At 35.5% G+C, this 25,501-nt stretch overlaps 2 long non-coding RNA genes across 8 annotated transcripts in view; one reads left to right on the top strand and one right to left on the bottom strand.

The window, feature by feature from the left end:
• Nucleotides 1–23,970, top strand: part of LOC117672774 (uncharacterized) — a 38,480-nt gene extending 14,510 nt beyond the window's left edge. Inside the window, exons 2-6 of one of the 5 annotated variants that reach the window (XR_015733367.1) lie at nucleotides 12,600–12,748; nucleotides 14,476–14,641; nucleotides 18,017–21,035; nucleotides 21,369–21,545; nucleotides 23,326–23,970. This is a non-coding gene — a long non-coding RNA (uncharacterized LOC117672774). Of the gene's footprint in view, nucleotides 1–12,599; nucleotides 12,749–14,475; nucleotides 14,642–18,016; nucleotides 22,894–23,325 lie in introns of those variants that run through there. The other 4 variants (XR_015733366.1, XR_015733365.1, XR_004593358.3 and 1 more) reach the window with 4 other exon arrangements.
• Nucleotides 7,804–25,501, bottom strand: part of LOC117672772 (uncharacterized) — a 35,951-nt gene continuing 18,253 nt past the window's right edge. For 2 of the 3 annotated variants that reach the window (XR_004593357.3, XR_004593356.3), the window contains exons 2-3: nucleotides 11,731–11,881; nucleotides 7,804–11,164 (exon numbers count right to left, since the gene is read on the bottom strand). This is a non-coding gene — a long non-coding RNA (uncharacterized LOC117672772). Of the gene's footprint in view, nucleotides 11,165–11,730; nucleotides 11,882–12,674; nucleotides 12,868–25,501 lie in introns of those variants that run through there. The other variant, XR_004593355.2, reaches the window with a different exon arrangement.

The raw sequence follows: 25,501 nt of genomic DNA, 5'->3' as shown, positions 1-25,501 counted from the left end.
GAATTTCTTCAGCACAGAGGGAGGCTAACCAACAAAGTGACCTCCTGCAATGACAATATGAATCCATTGTCTTTGACAGACTTCTTCCTTTAAAAGATATCTATAGCTGCAATCTGCTCTGTAAAACATTGCAAAGAGATGCTCTTAAATCTACATCACTGACTAAATCAAAGCACCCTGGTGCCATTCATTCTGTTTCATATAGGGAACCAAGCCATCAAGGAAAACTAGTTAAACATAGGTAGTTGCACACTCCAAAACCCATTGAGAATATTTTAGCCATACATTATCAACCTGGTGCTAGCTGCCATGAACTCATGATAGCTTCAATAAACTTAAAGAGAGATAGAGAAGAAATTAATTTTCATTCTGAATCTTTTATGTCTTTAGAAAAGTAACTAAAGAGAGAAGAAAGTATAGCCATGATGGTCTTGCCTAATCTTCTCACTTTTGTAAAAGCAAGCAGGAACCACCACTATTACACAAGCAATTCTGTAGCTTAATCTAAGCACAATATAATAAATTTGTGATCCACCCACCCTCTTCCACCTGTCCTGCTTCCCAGCTCAGGAATAGATCCAGATTTTGAATAAATAGACCTGAGGTGATTTTCCAATTTAGATAGACAGTGTTTCCCTATATTACTGTATGTTTATTTTTCTCAATGAAATTAGTAGTACTTTAATAAAGGCATACTATCGTAATTCTTAAATTCAATTTTTGTTTCACAAGATTGTGCAGAAAAGTGTTCACTAAATCATATTTAATTATGTTATATAAAATTCATTTCATGCATTGAAACAATCATTAAAATCCTGAATAAAAATATTTAACACATTGTATTCTATAAGCACTTATAAATGCCAGAGTTCCTTCACTTTTACATATGTAGAAGTTTATTAACGTTATTTATCCTTCAAGGTTGTTGATTGGCAAGGTTTTGAGAATATGGTAGGATCCAGAATAGGCAAAACAATTAAATGCAAAATATAACCAGATTAACATTTCAATTATATAGGAAACATAGTAAAAACATGATCCCCTTCTTGGGAAATATGTTGCCTTCCCACTTCAATTACTAAGAGGACATTTTAGTAGTAAAATTTCAACCAAGGTTACATCTTGGTGGCCTAGATTCAAGCATTTCTATTTTCCAAAAGTGACAGAGAAGCATCATGTTACATTGAAAGCTGTTATTAAAATTACATTGCAATATGTTTCTTAACTGATTTGATTAAATTTTTTATATTTTATTACAAGAAAAATGTGGGCTTTTAAATTTATTGTTGAACTATTCATAGAGCCTGGTTCTGCTTTTACTCATGGGAACCCTTCTACAGTTTTTTTATATATATTTGAAGACCAAAAGTTTGATTAATACTTCTGCAGAGAAAGAAGGAGAAGCAGCTCAGATCTGTTCAAATTTTAAAATACTTTTAAAACATAAAAATATAATATGCAGCTTAGCTGTTCCTCTGATGCAAAGAAGTCAAAGCATTGTGTTTTTTTAAGAAGGGGATTATAGCAGTGAATACTTTCAGCATTTGTTGTAATACAAATGAGTAAAGCCACCCCTATGGGAAGATGTACCTAAGAAACAGATGTAATCTATCTACATAAAAGGAATGGAACAAATGAAACTACCTTATTCTGAGTCAGACCAATGGTAGACAAAGCACAGAGTTGTCTGCTGACAGGCAAAAAAATCTCCTGGGTTATTCCTGGCCTTGCTACTTAATACAGTCTCCTCTTAGATAAAAATGCCAGAATTGAATTAGGAAGATCTACATGAGAATAATATGCTCTAGCAAGAGATATAACCCCAAACACTTTTACTAAAGAAATACAGAATCAAATAAAAGCTATTATTTCAATGCTTTAAAAACTGGCTGTCACCTATATACCTTTATATAGAGAGCTACTATGATGTCATAACATGTTCATTTTCCACTCATTGGTCAAAGAAAGAAGTATAGATCTTGAAGTGTTTGAATGAGAATAAATATGCTATGAACTGAAAGATTCAGGGCTGCTGTTTATATCTAGACCCAAAACTGCTGACCTATAGCTAGCACATAGCATCATGTGGGTCAGAAAAATCTTGTGGCAAAAGAAAGAAGTAAAGAAGGGAAAAACTGAAGATTAAATTAGAGTGTGACAGGAGCCTAAGAAAAACAGTCAGGAAAAGGCAAGGAAATTTATATTTATATACCATATTTTTTATTTTGATTGATGTGTATCCTATCTTTTTCCTGAAAGGGTATTTCAAAAAAGTAAAGGAAGGTATTTTTGAAGCGGCTCAAAGGGAAAAATTGTTCCTAAAGGGGTTCTGGAAAAATCTTACAGAAAACTTATGGAACAGCTAGGGCAAACTGTAATCTAGTCCAAAGATTTAGAGGAGAAGCAAAGGACTGACAAAAGTACGGGAACTCTTGGCCTATAGCAGTAGTGGTGGTCAGACTTAGAAAGAAGAGCCCTCTGAGGACCTCAGATCCCGAAAATCCTGGCGATTGTATTATAGGGAGGAAAAAAATACAATTTCATATGTGAATCTGAAGTATCGGTTTTTATTGGCTGATACTCACAACTGCTTTAACAAATCTCAGATTTTGAATCTTTTATCTTTAGAGTGGCAAATTAAAAGATCAAATGAAAGATTTCAGTGGCACAATGGATCTGGAATCTATTCTTCTGAGTATCAAGTAATATACTAACTCTTCGCTAGGTCCTGAAGTGCATGGCAATTCATTTGAGAGAAGTATGACTTTCCTTTAATTGGGACTAATGCTACTAAGATTCCCAATGCGTTGTGGCCAAGGTTTGCTTGTTTTCAACTAGTATCTTCTTTCAGTCAGTGCATTCTTTAAAAAAAAAAAAATAGTGAATTTTGAGATAGGAATTCTTGATGGAGAAAGAGACCTGCACCTTTCATGAATTAATCCTGTGTGCTTAAAATGCATGGTTTTGTTTAATGTGGAACATCTGACAATAGAGTCTGCATATCTTTGTTCCCATGTAGCATATTAAAAGGAAATGCTGTGTAATCATTTTAATCAGGTCACAGGGGGAGAAATCAGTACATTCATTTATTGGCAAAATCCTTGGCTCAGTGGGTACAGTCCAACAAAGACAATTTGGATATCCTATAGATGCATTTTGTTTCATATTGAATAACTTAATTCTATTTGGCTGACTATACTGAGGACTAAAAGAATAGGCATGGCTTTACACAAATCTCATTCTTCACCTGTTCTTTTCACTTTGTTCTTTCTTCCTCCCAGTTCATAAAGTTCAAAAGACAATGAAAGAATGTTTGTATTCATCACCTCTGCTGTTATTTAAACCAAATAATTTATTAATTTATAATAATGCATTTGTAAAATCAATGACTAATGATGTAGGTTGAAAAACAGCTACATGTAAAAATCACCATGAAATTAATAAGACATATAGAATTGCAGCTTATTTCCTATTTTTAAAAGTGTTTATGAGAAAAATGGAACTTTAAATCTATAACAGGGAGTGGAAAAGAATTAAGGAAATGTAAGCTTACAATTATGTTCAGCCTTCCCTGTGACCTGTCAGGTGCACTACTTCTGAAACCTGCATGTGGCTGACAGGTGACGGATGTGAAGGACAGTTGTAGGGCAGAGAACCAACAAATGACTGATAACAAGTGAGTTCCATCCTCAGAGCACCAAGAGAACCATAGAACTGGCAGCAAATGACCAAAGAGTTCATTTCAGCCAGAACTAATTCATGGATGGTCATGCATAATAATGAAAATCACCACCAGGTGCTGCCAAATCCAGACAGAAGTAAGCCAAAGGACTTTCTCCCAGTCCCAAGTAAAAAACACAAGTGGTAGAAAATAGTCACATGTAACCCCTTGTTGACCAAAGCAACATAAAGTCTATAATGTTCCTTATAGTGACAATACCAGCCATACACAACTATAGGTCCCAGAAGAGGGTATAATTAGCAGCCCTAAATCCTATAAACCACTAGGACACACTCTTTCACTATCATCACAGAATTGTGCAAGAAATACCAAAAGATTCAGACTAGATCAATGGATATTTATCGTTCAAAGTAGAAAATTTGCTTTCACTATGAAATGTTTCTTTAAATACAGTTTAGACCTAAACAGTAAAGCTAAATGCATTAGTATTAATTAAGTATGTTTTTAAATACAGTTTATAATGAAGTTTAAAAAGTGCTAAAATATACATATATTTTTTTGCCCTTCAGCTTAGTTTTTTGTTCCCATTACTTCTTTCTGTTGAAGGCATCTGACTTTTACTCCAAAAGGGAAAAGCTCAGACTGCTGGATGGGGAGAAGAAAGGGAATGTGGTTTCCTGAAACATTTCCAGAAATGACATGGGAAAATAACTCTTGAAAGAGATGCAGCGGTAGAAACACTTCCTTTTGGAGCAGCATTTCCACAGTATTCTTGGTTGAGCCAAATGTAATAACAGTTCAGCTATTATTGTTGCAAGGAGGGTGGGCATCAAGGAGGAGAAGTAATTCATGCAAACAGCAGTTTGTAATTTCTGGGATTACAAACCATGTCTACAGAGACTTGGTATTCATGTGGTTTTAACATGCATTTAAAGAGAAAGAGACAGAGAGAGAGGCAAGAAAGAAAGGTGGATTTTTTTTTCTAATCCTACCAAAAATTAGCATTTCCAAGAATGTTTTAGGCAGCAATTTAAAACATGCTTTTATTGTTTGCTTTTTAGTTCCTTCATCTTCAATTTTTCTACATTCCTTTTAAGAAAGCTGCAATTGATTGTGAGTCAGTTATAGTATAATTCTTTACATATCTACTTAAAGTAAGCTGTACTACATTTAGTGTGCCTTACTCCTAGTAATTAGGTATAGCACTGCAGCCTTAATTAAATCACCATGGGCATGAATATTCCATCCAACAGAGCATTCTGGCTTTCCATACAGAATCTATGTACTGGAAAAGGATATGTCCCTTTTTCCTTTTTTTGAAAAGAAAAAAAAAAGGCCAACATCTTATAACTATCATGTTTGAAGAGTGGTGGGAAATGCTGGTATATTTTTAGAAAGCAGAGAAGGCTCAGGGGAGTCTTGGGAAGACAGGAAAGAACCCTCAGTGTATTTCTCACTCCTTCATATTTGAAACTTTCTTTATATACTTAGTGACGTGAAAATAATAATTATAACAGTAACAATTATAACAACCACATGCTTTAAATTTCCATATCAGTGGAAAGCAGTACAATAAACTTTCCAGTGTTTCAATCATTTTTTTTATTCTATGTATGTGTCAAGGGCCCCATTTTCTGGCTATACTGTTAACTGACCAAGTGTGTATATTTACTGTAATCGAGTTGATTTTTATTGGGTTTATTTTTTAAAATATTGTTTTCACCGTATATTTTTGAATTCTTGGCAGCCCAGCATCATTGAGTAAGATGCATACTATAGTGAATGAATGAATGAATGAATGAATGAATGAATGAATGAATGAATGAAAAATTAAAAATAACAGCAAAAAAAAGTGGAGCTTCATATCTGACCTGCAAAAATATGGATGACCACTAGATAGCAGGAAAGAATTTACTGTCATTTTAAAGTTGTTTGGAATTTTACAGCCTAGTAAAGTAAAATGTTTTTATTTTGACATTTAATAATGGGTTTAATTATTTGAACAGGCAAGACATTTCAGAAGACAAGCAGTGAAAAATATTCTATATCTTGTATCAAGTTTCACTTTCAAAAGTAGTTTTACTTAGTTTCTCTTCCATCAAGAAAATCTTTTAGCTTACTGGCAGGTTCTTAAAAGAAATCTCACAGCTCCACTGGCCTTTTTCTAATTAACAAAAAAAAAACCAAATTCAATTACAAATTGAAAAGCTTATTAAATTATAAGGGTTATTTTCTTTTCCAAATGGAAGTACAACTAATGTTCCCATGCTCTGTGTTCCTTGCTAGTTTGGCTTCTCTCACAGTAATTTATATCAAGGAGAAATTACCTCATTCTAGAAGCCAGCAAAGAATTTAAGAGATAGGGATAGAGTTTAAAACACCAGCTAATATCCTCTGTGCCACTGACACAGAATTCATAAAGTTAATTTTTTTTTCTAAATGTTAAACTTGGTGTTTAATTTCAGGAGTTATTTTTTTAATGGGACCAGAGTCTGATTTTTGCCTTGCTACTATGCTGAGAAACTATGACCTCTCCTGAGGTAACTGACTAAACTTTGACAAAGTTTAAAGAGATAAGACGCCCACCCATCACTATAAATCTTAAATATGTACTGTTCTTTATGTTTTAGCAATGCTTTTTCTGCAGTGCTAATATGGCAACACAGTCTGATTCACATTATAGGTTGCCAACTTTAAAAAACTGAGATAATTAAATCTTTTTGTGGAGGCAGCAAAATCAACTCTTTCCTAACAGTTTCTTGATGCAAGCTTGGGTAGATGGATATCACGGGCAGTTTGTAGCAAAAGATTATATTGTTGCTTCCTTTCTCTCCATCCCCAACCATTCCAACTTTTTACTTTGTATAATCATTATTAGGAACTAGGTCTTTTGGTATAGTATTCCACATCACGAGAAATACAGTCTTTTTATTTAAATATATATTTTCTTCCAAAAAAGATTTTGAACATTAGCAGGCTGCCTCCTCCTTAACATCATTGTCCTAATTTAGATCAGAGTTCATACGTGAAGAGCCATAACCAAACTTTTTAAAGGATAAAAAACAAGACACCAGCCTATCCTTTTCATTCTCTCCATAGCAAGGAAACATTAACTTGTACTTGACCTTTTTTAAAGTTAACACTTTAAAATAAATAGTGTTTTGCTTTTATCATTTGGAAAATAGCTTAGACGCTAATCATAACACTCTCCACATATTTCTATTTTCTTTAGCTTGATACTTTTTTGGCATTACTTCAGCTTCTCATCTATGCATTCCAATTTGCAATGGTCTTCTGAACATTTTTTATCCCTCACACAATGTACAAAAACCTCTCTCGTGGCATTTTTACTACATTTTTAACTGATATTCTCAATTGCTTTAGTTTTGCTTCCTAGGCAAGTATATTGAATCCAATTCTCCCTTGCCCCTTTCTCTTTGAACAAGGAATGTTAGATACAACGTGATAAATACACATCACACTGTCTTTTCCTGTGATTCACCTCCTAAAGATAATCATATCATCCAAGATTTTGACAGAAATTCCCAGGCTGTTGAAAAGTTTCAGGCACCCTTTAGCCTCTCCCCCTCTCACCAGTGCTCATTGTAAGCTAATGTGAAGATAATGAAAAATGTTTCACTTTTAAATGCAACTGACCATTTCTGATTCAATTCTATCTGTTAATTAATATATTGAAACTAGAATTCATATAATCCTGAGGCTAATCCCATGATTCAAACTTTGAGTTATGTGTATACCAGGTTTTAGGATGAGCAAAGAAAAGCTCTGGAAAATGAACTTACGACTTTTCAATAGATGCAGATTTAAAAACTGGCGGTCCATGGGTCTGATTTGTCATGTGCAGGCCACGCCCACCCCATCTCCGCAAAGGCAAAAAACATTGCGATACATCACAATCCAGCCTGTGACACGATCGAGTTTGACACCCGTGAACTAAAGCTTTAAATTGGTATTAACCATATGAATGATGAAATCCTATCTATGAAATATATGACAAAGGGGATTCCCCATATTGAACTCTCTTATTTAAAGATCCCTTAACTTCATTGCTGAATCTCATACTATAGAAAAAACAATCAAGACATTTGAAAATAAGAAAATAAATTTAAGTGATTTATTCATTTTTAATGACAATCATGCAGTATGGGGGAAATGAGTCTGGTAGAAAACTATTTTATTTAGTAACATTTTTGGAGTAATTATTTTTACAATGCTCATTAACATTTTCTTTCTGGAAAGCCTCTATACTAGAATACAATCAAATTAAAAATTATTAGCATTCCAGTAATTGGTCTGGTGATTACAGGAACTGCTACCCAACCCATCTGGAGGACACCATGTTCAGGAAGGCTGAATTAGATTATTAGCTAATAAGTTATCCTTACATATAGGCGTGACAGGAGTAATGAAAGGTTTATATGACATGACATTTTAAATGTGCAGTCACTTTTATAAAACTGGTCTGCTTTCACATATAATCATATAAAATCAGCATGAGTGCTCATCAGTAGCAAAGTATCATTGGTCATAAATAGTCATACCTCCTCCCCAGGCACCCACAAAGCAGGTCTAGCTTGATCTTAATTTAGCATAAATAAAGCAGTGCCCTGCTTTAAAAATAATCAAAGACTTCCGTCCATGAACAAATTAGAAGAAACCTTCAGAAAGTTATACTTTATTGTTTTTTTAAACGCTACTAAATTACTTAAATGGCAAGTATAATTTATGAAAAAGTATCACTGATTTTTTTCATATACTTCTCATCAATCTACAACAGTGTACTCTAAATTAGGAATATCCTATAATGCACACATAAAACTCTATGACAAATTAGAAAAAAAGTAAAATCACTTATATTAGGAAGTAGCTTTCACCATCAAATAATTGGTACAGGAAACTTTACTTGCTGGCACAATGTCAAACATTTAAAGAAAAGTCCCATCCATTGGAACTTTTCAAGTGAATAATTTTTATTCAAAGCTGCAATCTTTCAATTGATTTTTCTTTCATTATTTATATCTTGAATGTAAATTACATAATGAAATTGACTAATTTCATTACTTACATCTCATTTCATAGAGGAAAACAGTCAAAGAAATCACTTGAAACATGGGCTTCCTACTTAGATTTAAGGGTTGCTTCAAGGAAGAGATCCAAAGTGTGTCATCATACTATACAGTGGGGTATGGACAGATACCATCGGGACAGGGATTCCCCAAAACACCCAGTGCAACATATGGATTAATAATCTAATAATGAAATGTACACAGCAGCCTAATCAGTCATATCAGTTCACTGAGTAGTGGGTGTAGCTAGGTGTGCCCGTAACTACCTGCATTGCTGTATTCCAAGTATAGCTTCCAGAAGATCTTCAAGGGTTGCTTCATGTAGAGTGAATTGCAGTGATCCAAGAAGGAACAAGGACATGAGTACAGCAAGTAAAGTTTCCTGATCCAAGAACAGACCCAACTGGCGTGTAAGACAAAGTTAACCCAAATTGCATATTGGCTTTGAGGAACAGAATGCCATCTCTCCCAGAGTCAAAGATGAACAATCTCCAGTGATAGAATCCAGGGGACACAAATCCGCACCTACTAGGTTTTGCTTGGGTTGAGTCGAAGCCTGTTCTTCCCATTCCAATACCCTCCAGACAGTAAAACAGAGTCAGTGAGAGAAGCAACAGGACTTAGAAGAAAAGCAAAGTAAATGTGTACTCCATTTCTAGATAACATATTTGTACGTTTTGGGCAAAATTTCAGCCCAAAATAAATGAACTTGAATAAAGAGATAAAAATCATGTATAAATATAACAAAATATAATATTGTGCATGTGGACAATCTATGTATAAAGTTAGAATAGTGTTTCTTCCTCCAGTAAAAGTAATGTGTTTTGGTCATTTAATATAAGCCAATCTATTGAATAGATTTAATGTTTGAACTGAAAACTTTGAGAGATGACATCCTGTTCATACAGTCATTCTCCATATTTGAGATAGCTGCAACATCCCTACACATGGCTTCATAGTTCCCTAAAATCAGAAATTGGAGGGTTCCCTCTTTGCCTATGATTACAGGCATGTTGCGTACATTTCTGAATTTAAAATAATGTTATCATTTTCTCACTGAGCAGTTCCCGGCATTTCCATCAAATTCAAAGGAGCACATGCATTAATGTCAGGCCAGTGTTTTGGGAAAACTGGCAATAAAAAGCCTGCATCTGACGAAATTAGTTATTGAAAAATGGCAGCAGAATAATTTGCTTTTTTAAAAAAAAAATCTTGAACAATTAAAAACAACTGTAAAAATCGGAGATAGTATTTGTTACAAATGTCAAGTTTAAGAATGTTTCCTCATGTTTTACACTTTTTAACCTAATAGAATATTGTAAAGATATCATAAAGAGTTTGATACTCTGCCCATCATCAGAACTCTCTGAAAACACAATAGGACCAAATTTGGTCTAGGACAGGGCTGTCAAACTCCCCATGCCTGGTTTAGTGAAGGGAGGAAAAGTCCAGATACATCACATGACACCGCCATGACACCATGAGTTTGACACCCCGGTCTAGGAAGAGAGACAAAAAAAAAAAAGACTGAATTAGAAAATAGACCAAGTCCATTAAAAAAACCAATCTTGGGTGAAATTATCCCAACAAATCTATAGTAGAAAGACTATTCAGCACTGTACTGGACCACTGTTAACTATTCCATTGTTAAACTTCCTCTTTCTTCCTTGGCAATCATATAATTCAAGCAGAATTATTTTGAAGGGGTTGAAAAGAATTAAAGAAGCATTTACTGCATGTTTTACCTAATTATTTTTATTGCCACTATAGATTAATGCCTTTCTAACATGTACATCAGTTGTGTAAATAGTTTACTGATTCACAAATAGTTAAATGCTATTAAATTCATGTGCAGCTATTCACATAAATAAATATAAATTCACCCTTCTGGTAAATGTGTGTTGTAAAATTGAGAATATACATTCTGGAACAATAGTTTAAAGATCTGGAGGGGGGAGGAGGTTAGAGGAACATCTATTTTTTCCAGCTGAAATTTTGACTCTTAGATGATATGTCCAGAGTTATTTATTGTTTGGACTCAGTTGCTCTTCAGTCTCTTTTGGAAATCTCCACCTTTGTTTTCTCTACTACTACAGCTTGTGAAAATGAAGTTGATTAAACTACTCTTAATTCCCCAGGACATTCATCCCAGGTATGAGAACTGCCTGAATATTCACCTGTTATGCTTCAGACAGCAAAATGCCACAGAGACTAAATACAGTGAGTCAGTCTGTGTAAACAGATGAACTTAAGAGAGAAACAGCCAATAATACATTGCAATTTTGCTGATTATTCAAGGACACTGAAGATGTTTTTGGTTGGAATCAGTTCAATACAGGATCAGCCTGAATGACAATTAGCTTGCAAGTCATGCCAAAAATGTTGCCAGGTTTACCTGTTGGGAAACAAATACAGACTTGATGGAAATCAACTTGTTTTTGCATGTTATGTATAAGAGAGTGAGCAGGTGTTTTCACAGCATGTTGATATGCTTCTATTGATGCTTTTCTTAAATTTAAATATATAACACCTGGATCACAAGCTGCAGTTTATTGACATATTTTAAAACTATGGCCTTGCTAAAAAAGCTGAAAAAAGTACTGTTAATTAAGTTTATACTGGATTTTTTCTTAGATCAAACAATATTATACTTTATACACATAGTCCCATCTAAATTTGATGTGGGAAATAGTATGGCTTCATTGATTATTAGTAAAATTAAATTGTACTAGGTAGGGTGAAGCAATGAAAGATCTCAGAATTAAATAAATAGGAAGTAAGTTTCAGCACTACATCAAATCACAATACTGCTGGAAGAAAGAATTCTTTTATAAGAACTTTTGTGTAAAGGAAACTTTCCATTAAAGCTTTTCATTAAAGTACTTTTTCTAGCATCTATTTGAAAGCATCCACTGAAAGAAAGCCCACCAACTCTCTCAATAACTGGTTTCACTGTCCAACCTGTTTGGGATGGATGGATGGATGGATGGAGACTTGTGGTTGCTGTTGCTGGTTGGAAGTGTGTGTGGAACATTGGAAAACAATGGATCCTAGTCCTGGCTGATGGGAAGTTGTCCTTCAGTCTTCGGCAATAGATTTTCTTGGACCACCCCTGAAAGAAGAATAACAAGGAAAAGACGATGGCAAGAGGCTAAAGATTACTCTTTAGTAATATATATAATATATATATATAATATGTGTGTGTGTGTGTGTGTGTGTGTGTGTGTGTGTGTGTGTGTAGGTCTTTGGTTATTCGGGTTTTCTCCCGCGCAGCCAAACCCCCAACCAATCAGAACACACCTCCACCCAATCAGAACATCAACTGAATTAGTGATATCCATCATCTTCCAGAAACACCAATTATATTTGATCTCAAGACCAATTGTATTTGTTGTCTCCAAAATATTCCTTTGGAATGAGAAATGCATTCAGTATCAATACCAATACTTTGCTTCACATAGTAGTGCACTGTATATTCAACTAAATAAATAGTTAAAGTTCCATACTAAAAATGGAAATCCACCAAAATATGTAGGAAAACAAACAAACCTGAAATCATATTAAGGATCACTGGTTCTCAAATCAGCTGTGCCATTTACTCTGAGAGCCAGCTATACAAATTTAAATATAGGCAATTATTTTACACCATTAAAAAAAAACACTTTCTGGGTCCATCTCCTTATGTCATGTTCCAAGTATTTCCATGATTTTTAAAATAAGTTTTTAATGCTGATTATTTGCAGAGATGACTTGTGGGATTAGTGATGGTTAGTTGAACAATCCTTCCCTAGGCACCCATAAATTTTTATTGTTTCTTTCCCTATTTCAAGCACAGGTGAAATTCATCATGTCTGAATGGGTTTCAGAGGGTGAAGAAGAGAAAGGAAAGATGCAGGAGAAAATACCTTGAAACGACCATTGGGAAGAAAATGAAAACAGATGCATGGAATGGGAAGATCCTGCTGGGAACAATATGAAAGTAAAGCACATTTTTCCGAAGAGATGACAGCCTTGTGCAATCCCTCAAGGCTTCCTTCCCACACAGACGTCTCCACTGCAAAGGTTCTCAGGAGGAGGCACAACATAACCTCTGGGAAGAGGCGTAAATGGGGAAATGTGTCACAACCCTAGAAGAAATATTTCACGTCAACTTGGTGCTGTGCTGCCTAGGTTTTAGGGAGGGGGAGGGGGGAGAAATACTTTCAACGCCTCCAGGAGAAAAGCAGCCTCTGCAATTTAGAAAACAGAAAGAAACGCCTTGTCTTAACCCTGTTTATTTGAAGAGGGCCAGCCAACAGCGGCCTGGCTTTCCAGCAGGGTGATCCCAGCCTGCTCTAAACTGACACACTGACATGATGACTAGGCTTTGAAGATAGAGCAGCAGTGTTTATGTGGAGAGCAGTCATGGTGCAAAGGGGAAGAAGTGAGGGGGAGGTGCAGGGAGGGAGACTGGGAAACTGTAAGTCATTGTAGATGGGCCGGGCTGGCCTGGGCTGGCCTGGCCTGGGTGGCAAGCTCTTAAAGCTCAGCACATTCATCAACCTGCCTAGTGGGCCCGACATACTGGAGCCACAAGCTGCTCTCTCCCTCTCTCGCTGTGTCAAGCGTGATCTAGTCCAACTGTGTGGAGACAGCACAGCCCCAGCCAGACAAGCTCTGGTCAGTGCAAATAATCACAGTTCTGACTTCTTGCTCTGTTACTCAGCAAAGCCTGGCCACCGAACACAGAGTTCTCACAGGAAGTTTACGTCAATTTTCTTACAGACACACACACGCATGCACGCACGCACACACACACACATACACACACAAAGTTCAATTCATCTTTAAAAGCATTCAAATCTCTCATATTACACCCAAAGCTCCATTTCACCTCCCATCTTAACTCTTCAGCACACTTCACCAATTAAAAAAAAGGTTTCTTTCAAATTTTAAATACTCCTAACGTAAGCCTCTTCAATTCTATAGAAATGTTTTCCAACTCGGTGCCCTCTAGATCTCTCCAACTATAAATTTCCATTGCCTCCAGTTCAGTGTATCTGGGGGCACCAAGTTCCCAGAAACTTTTCTATAGTGTTGTTTTGCCCTTTAAAGCAGGAATAATTTGCCATTTTTTTAGAACTAAAAACAAACTTGTAATTATTTACAATAAATTTTTGCATAAAGTTAATAAAAACTAAGATAAGTAAATTAACTGCTTAGATTCATATCAAGGGGTCTGAAAGTTCAAACAGATAGATGACCAGCCACTTACCATTAAGCTGAATGAAACCATCAATCATCAAATGTTTGTCAGTAACAGTGTTTCCCTTTTCCAAAAAAAACCCTCAAAAACCCAGCTAAGGTAACTTTGAGGGAGATGGGCGATAGAGAAATGTGAAAAATAAATAAATAAAAACTGGGTATAAGTTCTAGTTCATCTTTAGCCACGGAAGCAAACTGGGTGTTTCTCAGTCCAAGCTAGCCCACAGCATTTTAGTCACAACTTGGAATGGCCAGTGAATGGTCAAGTACTAATTATATATACCTTCCGTTTATATATCCCATCCTCCTTATGTTGGTTTATGACATAGTAAAGATTTGTTCAGATTTGTTTTTAATAATGTACCTCTCACTTTTATCATGGTTTCTGAAGATAATGTAATAATTGATGATAAATCATTTATTTAGTACTTGTATAATGTAATATATTACATTATTTTGCAGGGCAGTGAATACAAAAGAATCACCAGAATTAACCCATAGTGATAGAAAGGCCATCCTCTGGGACACTGGTGGTGAACCTATGAAACAGGGGTCAAAGGTGACATGCCACAACATTTTAGATGACATGCCAGCATTTATCAACACCTGGCAACAACTATTTTTGAAGGTATGCCATATTCATGTGATTTTTGGAGTGTGTGGAAGCCACAGAAAACTATTCTGTGAGCCCCTTTAAAAATGAAAGCCTCATGTGACCCAGAGCATCCTTGGGTAGGCCGCAGGGGCTTGTCAACCAAAAGAGAACACCACTTGAAGGTAAGCAACATGTGTGACACATCCTGAGGAATGCTGGGCCATGGGGACAATTGCACCGTTTCCCAAGATTTGCACACCTTAAGGAACAGCACAAGGTAGCCATTTTGCATGGCAGTGATGATACTAAAGCTGAAGGCTCAGCCTTGGCACTTTTGCCGAGTGCCACTGTTTAGGATGGTTTAAATGAAAGGGAGATAGGGAATTGTTTCTCTTTTGTTTGGAAGGGGGAGGTGACATACCAGCAGACCAGTGGTGGGTTGCTCCCGGTTCAGGCCAGTTTACAAGAACCGGTAGTGAAACCGACGGGAGGATCTGCCCACTGACCTGAATGTTATCAGAAATGATCTGCACATGCACAGAAGCTTCTGCGCATGTGCAGAAGAGCGCGCGCGGGCACGATGTGAACTGGTAGTAAAGGTAAGTAGAACCCACCCCTGAAGCAGACTCAAGTTAGGTATTCTCTGAATTTTTGACACGCCAAGACCAAAATGTTCACTCCCGCTCATTCGTTTTATTGTATTTATTTTAGCTGCTTTTATGCTGCCCAGATAATGTTTGTTGATCATGGTTAATCAAAAGTGAAAAAGTCAGCACTGGGATGTGCTAGGGTCCAAATTCCAGCCAAGGCACTATATTGTGCTAGCTAATCCTGGTTTCTTCCTCTATTTTTCTACATTACCTCTTCATTTGTAGTCAAGACAGAGGAGAAACAAAGCAGAGTTATAAATCTTCAGGTTTCTCTTTGGGCTAAGCATGGAAATGGGTAGCATCAGGTGAAGCAAAGCAGCCCACTGATAATAACTAACTATGCAGATATGGAATTTGCATTTCTCACAGTGAAAAATGGCTTTTTTTAATCTTAAGTAACAGTTCTGATTTTCCAGCCAGGAGGATCTGGCTGTTTTTTCATCTTTCTTTAGTGTGCTTCCTAGTAATCATTATCTGTTTCCAACTTTCAAAGACGCTTGAGAAAGAACAACATTCAAATATGGATTTTGGCATAGGTCACTTACTAATTTAAAATTGGCAGCAGGGTCTTGAAGTTTCCCACCCTTGCAGCAATAGCTAATAAGAACCAATAATACATCACAAAGGGAATTTGAAAGTCCCAGCCCCAAAAATAATATGTACAATATGTTCAACAGTTTCTCACATAATCAACATGGGAATCCCATAGATTTGATCCCAAATTTAGTTTTTTTTAATGATTCATATTAACTGTATCACAGTTTCTCCAATCCATTCCAAGTTCATGATGTCTGTCTAAGAAACTAAAGCACTTTTGCAGATCTCTCTAAAATGTTCATAAGCATCAGAAACAGCAGAATGCCACCTGAACAGGAAGAACTTAAAGCAGCCCTGTAATAGGACAGTTGTACTTGATAAAAAGAACATGCTATGTATTCTGTGTGGATAAAACCATCAAATATATATTTTATAGAAGCTGCATTTTTCATGCATGGTATATTAGGAAAAAACTGATAATTTGATTCCAAGTATGTTTACTCAGAGTAAGGTCCACTGATTACAGTGTAATTTATTATCTTGTATATACAGTTAAGCTTATAATCTTAGCCGCTGATGATATTCATTTATGCATTCCAAAAAGAGATGTGTTTCCTTGCAGTAATGAATTTAAGAGAATTCAAAATAAGAGTATTCATTTTTTTTTATCTCTGCTGAGATAGCAATTTATTCTCTGCATTATGCAACAAATTATAATACTATCTGTTTTGCAAATAATAGCTTTAGGTTGGTCTCTCAAAGAATAATGGTTTCCTGATTTATGCCACTGAACAAAGGAAGAACTAAGAAGGGCATCTAAATTAATCCAGCTGTATTCTGAATCAAATCCTTTTTCTGCTTTCTGGGATAATATTTGTCTGCAACCAGTTCCATATGATGAACCTTTCTAAAATCTTATTCCTGGACCCTGTCATACCAATAATTATTTGATTCTCAAATCATTCTCAATGTCATTTAAAGACTCTCTCTTATAAACATAGAAAACTGATGGCAGAAAAAGACCTGATGATCTATCGAGTCTGCCTTTGAATTTATTTTTTTGTTTCCTTTTTAATTTATTATTTTTAATTATTATTTTTATATTTTATTAATTTTATTTTAATTCTGTATTTTAAATTTTTGTTGGATGATGGACATATGTTTATTCCAAGCAAGTTTAAATTCAGTAACTGATGATTGACCAACTACTTCCACTGGAAGATTGTTCCAAGCTTCCACTACTCTTTCTGTGAAGTAATACCTTTTGAACTTTTCTCCTATCCATTTGAGGTTATGCTCCCGTGTTCCTGATTATTGCTTAATATTGAAAATACTGCCTTCCAGAACCATATTCACACCCTTAATAGGTTTCAGTCATGTCACTCCTTTCCATTCTGTTCTCCAGCTATATATATTCAGTTCTTCCAATCTCTCCTGACATGTTTTGTCTCTCAGATCTTGCACCATTTTTGTTGCCCATCTCTGAATTCGCTCAATCTTATGAATATCTCTTTTGAGCGAGGTCTCCAGAATTGGACACAGTATTCCAAATGAGGTCCGGCTAAGGCCCTATATAGAAGGATTAGGAACTCTTTTTTCCTGCTGGTGATCCCTCTAATGATACATCACAGAATTTTGTTTGCATTCAGTTGCCTGACCCCACTGTTTGCTCATTTTGCTGTCATCTGCTCTGAGCGCATCTACACCTTTTTTTCCTTTTGTTCTGTATAACATTTTATCCCCAATACTAAAATATGCAGAAAGTTTAACGTGGGTTAAGTCACTGGCTATCTGGATCCTTTCTTATTTTGAGGGGCATTTCATTAAATTCAGCTTTGTAACATATATTACTGTCTTCACAAATCTTCATTTGTGAACTAGCATTGCTTCTCGGACCTCTACGATGAGTTTTTTTTTTTAAAAAAAAACACTCTGTAGCAATTAAATAGCAACAAATGCAATTTATATTTTCAGATGCAAATAGATTTAAATGGAATGGATTTTTAAAGTACCTTAAGATGATATATTGTCCTTCCCTATTCAAAAGTAAAAAAAAAAAAATAGAGCATATCTTACCATGATATATTTAATTTTCTAAACTTCATGGTTCTGCTCAATTATAAAGGAAGGAGAAGTGTAAGAATAAAGATGAATAAGAAATTTAATCCATCACGATTTTCAAACATATCGGTAAAAGTTCTCATTCATCCTTATATCCAAGGAGAAAACAACACCCATACCAATACTGAGAGGGCAAGAAATTGCATATAAATAGAGAGCAGACTCTCTTCTAGCGCTGAAAATGTTACCTAGTCAGGTAATGAAAACATCTGCAACCAAGCTCAGAGAGCACCAGGGACTCTACAATTCAATCGTGAGCTACATATACTCTCTTCTATTGTTATCCTATGAACCCTATACATGGGGTGGTTTCTAATTCTACTATTTGCATTTTCCAGACACTTTTCAAAAGTAATCCATATGAAATACATTGCAGAAGATGTATCAAAATGTGGATAGCTTTTTCCAAGGCTAACCAAATTAGGAAGTATGGCAGTTGGTACAATATCCATAATTGTGCTAATATATTCCTTAGCAAAGCTGCTACTTTATCAACCTAATGACAGCTGGATATCAGGAGCACACTCAAACACGCAAGCCTGCTGTTTATTGGTGAGTATAATTCCATTCAGAACAAGCTTCATCTCAATCCCAGAGTCCAACTTTATCCTTACCAACACTACTCCCAATCTTGTCTGGATTAAATTTTAGTTAATCCATTATGAACATTAGGCAACAATCAAAACTATCACTGCTTATCTCCTTGGAATGTCTGGGTGTCTTTAGCATCCCAGACATTCCAAGGCATCCCACACCAAAATCCTGAATGATGCCCATTTGAAATGGATCTATAAAAGCTGTTTCATCCTACCACACCACTGGTATATTGCCACTTGTCTTATCAACTTGCCCAAGAATACAATATTTGAGATTGTAACTATAATTTGAAACATCTACAAGGTAAAGAGAAGGCTTTTTGATTAAAGTTTTGTAATCACTGTGTAATCAATTTTATTCTGCTGGGATATAAATGTAATAAAAGATAGACTCCTTCTTTTAAGCATGTAGGGCACATCTTACCCTCACATAAGTGATCATTTCTCTTAATCCTGGACTCAATCACAATCTGGCCTGTTTAATCAGTGAGAAGTGCACGGGCCTAGCAATCAAGTAGCAACTTTCATTTGTCTACACACTCTGTTCCAGTGGTGAGTTTCAAATTTTTTTTACTACCGGTTCTATGGGTGTGGCTTTGTGGGTGTGGCATGGCTTGGTGGGCGTGGCTTGGTGGGTGTGGCAGGGGAAGGATACTGTAAAATCTCCATTCCATCCCCAATACAGGGGAAGGTTACTGCAAAATCCCCATTTCCTCCTGATCAGCTGGTACTTGAGAGGCACAGAATAGATGGGGGTGGGCCCAGTCAGAATTTTTACTACCGGTTATCCGAACTACTCAAAATTTCTGCTACCGATTCTCCAGAACTGGTCAGAACTTGCTGAAACCCACCTCTGCTCTGTTCACATCCTCCAGATCTATAAGGGCAAGCTCTATAAGCAAAACCAAAATAATGACAAAATTGCTGCTACTGTACAGTAGTGGCCAAAATTGTGGAAATCTTTTGGGAAAAGTGTATTTTTGAGGTTTGATGGCTAATAACACCACTTTTTTCTGGAGTTTCAAGATAATCATATTCCACTGCTGGAGTGGCCTGGGAATAGCCCAGACCTTAACCCAATTGAAAATCTATGGAGCTGACTAAAGAAACTTGTTAGACAGAAGCGACCCAGCAATAAAACCCAGTTAATAGAAGCAATCATTCAATCTTGGTTTCACATTATAACAGCAGCAGAACTAAAAGACTTGGTTCACTCCATGGGAAGACATTGTAAGGCCATAATTCATGCTAAAGGTTACCCAACTAAGTATTAACTGACATGGTGATAATTTTTGTATATCTCGTTTTTTCTACGTGTTTCATTTTTCTTCTTTATACTGTAACTGCTATTCTAATAGAAAATCCTTCATAAAAGTTATTGCATTGCATTCTTGATTAAATTATCTTTCAATTGATATATAATTTTATGGTACTACTCCAAAAAAAGTGGTATTATTAGCTAGTTTTAGGAAATACATTTTCCCAAAAGGTTTCCACAATTTTGGCCACTACTGTAGTCAAAAGAGCTTGTACATAACTAGTTTGTCCATAATTTTGTTAGGTTCCTGCACTCAAAAATATAGATTAAAATGACACAAACATGATAAAATATCTTTTTTAGTCATTATGTCTTCTCAGAAAAAAATCTTCCAGTGAGGCCTCACTAAAATTCTATGGAATTTTCATAGGAAAAAATGATATATCTAATGTGAGTTCATTCCAATTCCCACCAACAAAAATCAAAATTCAAATAGCTAGTCTCCAGAAATCTAGACATATTTTTTTCAATTACAGTATATGCAACATATTTTCTAGTCTTAAAACCAGTGGTGGGATTCAGAACCGGTTGTTAACTTTCTGAGCAGTTTGGTGAACTGGTTGTTGGAAGAAACATTAAGGCAGAGAACCTGTTGTTAAATTATTTGAATCCCACCACTGCTTAAAATTATTCTAAAACAGAAGTCATAGATACAGGCAGCTATTTTCATTATTTAAAAAGAGTGAAAAATCCCACTATAGAGATTTTTAAAATTTGGGAGTACTAGCCTTCCATACAATACCTCTTTGTTTATATTTATGTTGCTTTTCTTTTGCACGTTCTAGGAATTTTGATCCAATAGAATTTTTAACCCAATAGAAAGAATATTAATCACCTGATGGAATTGACACAGCTTGCAACAGTTTGCTGAGAACTTCAGTATATTTCTGAATCATTTCACACTAGCCAGCAATTCACATTGTCAGCAATTCATTATCTCTCGCAACTTTCTTATTACCACTGAGAGCTAAACTAGTTCAGCTGTTCTGGCTGATGAGAAGCAAAGGAAATTACAAGTCTACAACAATGTTTGAGAGTCCCAACTGTAGAGAAAAACAACATCCCCCTAGAGTGGATTGAGAAATCTTACATTAAGGACCAAAAAGGATCTGAGCCCCAGAGCATGGCCTAATGTACTGTCCCTGAGACAAAATATGAGCTTTTTCACTCTTCAGCTTCAGCTTCATTCAGATAAAGAGCTAATGGTAATTTCATAATTCCTTTTCAAACACATATCTGGTTTTATAAATACTCATCATGTCATATCATTGTGCTATTATAGATATTTCTCTGGGAAAAAAAGCTAAACCAGCAGAATCTCAGCATCTTAGCAAATGCTTAAAAAGAGCTTTAAGTATCAAAGCGCTAGATATGAATTCTATTAAAAGACCTGGCAAAGCTAAAAAATTGAAAAATTCAATTTTTAATTGAAAAATTGAAACATACACTTCTAAATCATTTCAAGTATTGGCTTTATGACATATTTTTGAATGGCTTGCTTTTAAAAGCATCTAGTAAATTTTTCTTCCAACTTCTAGCATGTGAACCAAAAACAACTCTTTCATCAAATTTCCTCAATCACATCCAGTTGCCTTATGAAAAAGCACCTTTGAGACATCTATGACCTGGATGACTAAGAATCTACAAAGACATTCTCCAATCACACTTTCACCCTGACTATAAAAACCTGAAATTCTTTGATTTCAACACATTTGGTAATTTTTTATTGATTTCTTTTAAAATATTACAGAGAATCTCAGCATTTCCAGGACAAATTAATACTAAACGTGTATTTTTCTGTTTCATATCAATTAACTCAGTACAAGAGCTTTGTAAGGGAGACCATTATTTTTTCCCTGCATTACCAGCAAGTAGGTTTGTAATTTAGAGATCAGATTATTGCTTGGTTTCATAGCAATCAGACTATATTTGAAATGGCTATGCTTCAGTGTATTTGTTTTCAAAAACATAAAAAGTTAGCAGAATTATATTTTAACATTGACTTTTTATAAATGAAAGGAATTAAACATTGTGTTGCTTATGAGACTCAAAACTTTCCACCAAGAATTTATCAAGAAAAAATAATTGATTAAATTAAATTTCTTAAATTTGTAAGACCACCCAATTCAAAACCCCTCTGGGCAATGTGTAATATTAAAAGCAGATCAAAAACAATAATTATCCAAAAATGAAGTGAACCAGAAGACCTGGCACACTGCCAAAATGATGTCTTATTTCATCCTGGTGTTTGTTTTGTCACATTTTTAGACAAAATGTTCTACCAAAGTGGTGATGAAATTGAATCCTTTTCCATGAAATATATGATTGGTCAGCTAGTTTATTTTTAAACTAGTTCATTGTTTGTTTATTTATAGCTCCAAAATAGTGCTACAGCAACTCCACCCAGCTTTATCATTAGTACTGCCCCAGAAAAAATTAGTGCATAATTTATGGTACCTCCTGGACTTGTGCTTCTGTTTGTAGTTATGGCACAAATTCATCTTATTCATTAAGTACACCTTTTCCTGGACTGGGAAGCCTTGGTCACAGTCACTTTTGATCTGGTCCCTGTTCAAATAGACTACATGGAGTTGCCCTTGAATATCTCTTGGAAGCTGCAACTGATCCAGTATACAGTACCACAGACAATTATGACAGCACTTTGGTGTGCCCACATTACACGATTCCTCCATGGTGTGGAATAATGTTCAATATGCTTCCAAATGTAATGCAAGGTTCTGGTTGTTACCTATAAAGTATTTTATCACATGGGCTCCAGTTATCATCTGTCACCCATTGTTTCTGTCCATCCCATTAGATCCAACAGGTCCTGTTTATTAAACAGTGCCATCTAGAGGGGCCATGGAAAGCCTGGCTTCTGGAAGATTATATCTCATGAGGTCTGCCTGGTCCTGAACCTCCTAGCATTTTGTAAGAACCGGAATAGAGGCTCCTTCAGACATGGGATCTGGAAGTTGGATAATCTGTTGATGTGGTTCCATATCTTTTTATGGTTTGAGATAGATTCATGTTTGGGTGATATTATATAAGTATTGAATTTAATAGTGTCTTGTTTGGGCTACACATCACACATTTCTAACATTCTGTTTTCACTTTGTCATTATTAATCTATATAAAGTATAGATTAATGAGAAAAATGAATTTCAACAACTGTAGAATCAGGCTGCAGCATAACAAAATTGAGAAAAGTGAAGGGGGTCTGAATACTTTCTGAATGCACTGTAAATAGCCATAGCAATACCACCTAGTTTTATTTACCACTTCACAGTGCTTTACAGCCATCTCTAAGAGTCAGCATATTGCTCTCAATGATCTGGGTTCTCATTTTACCCACCTCGGAAGGATGGAAGGCTGAGTCAACCTAGAGCCAGTGAGAACTGAACTGCTGAACTGTAACCAGCAGTCAGCAGAAGTAGCTTGCAGTACTGCATTCTAACCACTCTATTCTAAATCCTTCCATTCTCCACCATACAGTCACAAGCGAAGAAGCTTCTTGGATGAGAAATGAAACATTTTCAAGGAAAAAACTCAGAAAGTTAAATTGCCTTTTGAAAAGCACTATGGGACATTTTAACAGAATAACATTTGGAAGGGACCTTGGAGGTCTTCTAGTCCAATCCCTTGATCAAGCAGGAGACCCTGCACCATTTCAGACAAATGGCTGTCCAGTCTCTTCTTAAAAACTTCCAGTGATGGAGCACCCACAATTTCTGAAGGCAAGTCATCCTTGTGACTACTTGTTGCTTTCACTGTCATATCTATATCTATATGTATTTGTGTGTATGTGTGTGTGAATATACATACATACATACATACATACACATGGGTTATTTCAGTACTATCATTATGAATACTGGTGGAGTATGTTTGCATTAAATGAATCACTTTAATTTTCTGTTATATTTGCAGCCCAATGTTTTAATATATTACAAGCCACAATATTTATGCATATTATTTGAACTAAATAACAACATGTTCTAAATCCCAAAACAGCCTGAATGGCCAATGTTCAAATCAAGTAACCAAGCAGGAAAGAAACTTCATCCAGAAAATCTAAAAACAAACTAATTTTTTTTCAGCTCACTTGAGATACAGTGCCGGGCTGGGCATATTCTGAATACTAATGATCAGCTGTTTGGCAAGGACGAAAGCTTTAGGAGACTTATCCAGCTCCCTGCTTTTTACCAAACAGCTGATCAGCAATGTACATCTGTATCTTAAATCAAATTAAGTTATCTCTGATTAATGCTAAATTCCTAGCCTGTGCAATTCCCTATTTAACCAAGGATGCAGGCTCAAAATCCTGCTCCCACACGTACTTAACTTCCAAGTAGAAAAAAATAGTGAAAGGAGAATTACACTTTGTAAAAAAAAAATTGTAGCAGAACATTTATGTAACAAAGAACAACACCGGAGGAAAAAAATGCTTCTTAAAAACTAGTGTACAAAGCTTTATATATTAGAAAAATTACAAACGAAACCAGATGTAGATTTTATTAATCTTTTTAAGGACACATTTTTTTTAAAAAAAATCTCTAATGGACTAGAAAATGTTCAAAGAGTAAAATGGGACAATTGAACCACTTGATGAAACAAGTGCCGATAGCATGTTACTTGGCATGACAAGTTTCAAGTAAATCTGCTTAGGCATCATATCTGATTGAAATACATAAAGGCTGCCTGGCCACAGGCATTGGCCTTGCTCTCAGCATGCCAATGTATGTAGTCTTCATCTATTTACATCATATAGATTTAAACACCATATCTAGATTATATCAAAATCTAAATATATATTTCAATGCTTCGCTTGATAAAAGTGCATCAAAAAGTTAAAATTACTTTAAAGGTGACTTGCATTCCCTTACATGCTCTATGGAATCACAGAATCTCTGTTCACATGGAGAATTCTACACTTATTCAAATAGGCTAAGTAGCATGGCCATCATTCCACTCATCAGATTTTACCACTCAATTAGAGAAGAAAATTAAGTGTAGATATAGGTATATGGTTAGCATGTGCATTGAACCTGTACACAGATGTATTTAAACATCCTGTTCAGATATAATGCCTGAGTGAAGTTGATATAAATGGGAAATCCCTGCTTTCTTTAAGGTACCGAAAGCCAAAGTTTCTACAAGAGTACATCGGGTTTTTCTAATGATAATGATATAAACAGGTTAACAACCAACATGGAAGGAAAATTCTTTTCTTTGATACATACAAATAAGTCTATCCACAAGACATTTGCTTATACTATGTTATCAAAGGAAGTCAGCCTTAATTTACTATTTATGATGTTATTTAAATAGTCAGATGTTCACATATGCTAGTTTGAATTAGTGCAGATACCATCTGTTTAAAAACAAATATACGTATGTGCTTCTATCCATATTTCTTTGCCTGAAATATGATGTACTCAGTCTCAGATTAATTGTTCAATTTAAAGATAAGTGTCTGGAGTAACCAGCAGCCTTGCAGCATGACACCCAGGTAAAATGCTCTTCATGCTTTCTTCTATATTGATGCTAGCCAATATAGGTTTTAAACTAAAATTAGAGGTATGAGAAATGTCCATATGGATATAACTATCACCAGAGCAAATAGCTGTAGAAATAACATTACAGCCAGAACAAACTGTTTCACAATATA

Source organism: Pantherophis guttatus, chromosome 3, assembly GCF_059756535.1.
Source record: "Pantherophis guttatus breed Tessera chromosome 3, ASM5975653v1, whole genome shotgun sequence".
Taxonomy (NCBI): Eukaryota; Metazoa; Chordata; class Lepidosauria; order Squamata; family Colubridae; genus Pantherophis; species Pantherophis guttatus.
Note: the sequence above shows the minus strand (reverse complement) of the source record. Positions and strands in the feature narration are given on the sequence as shown.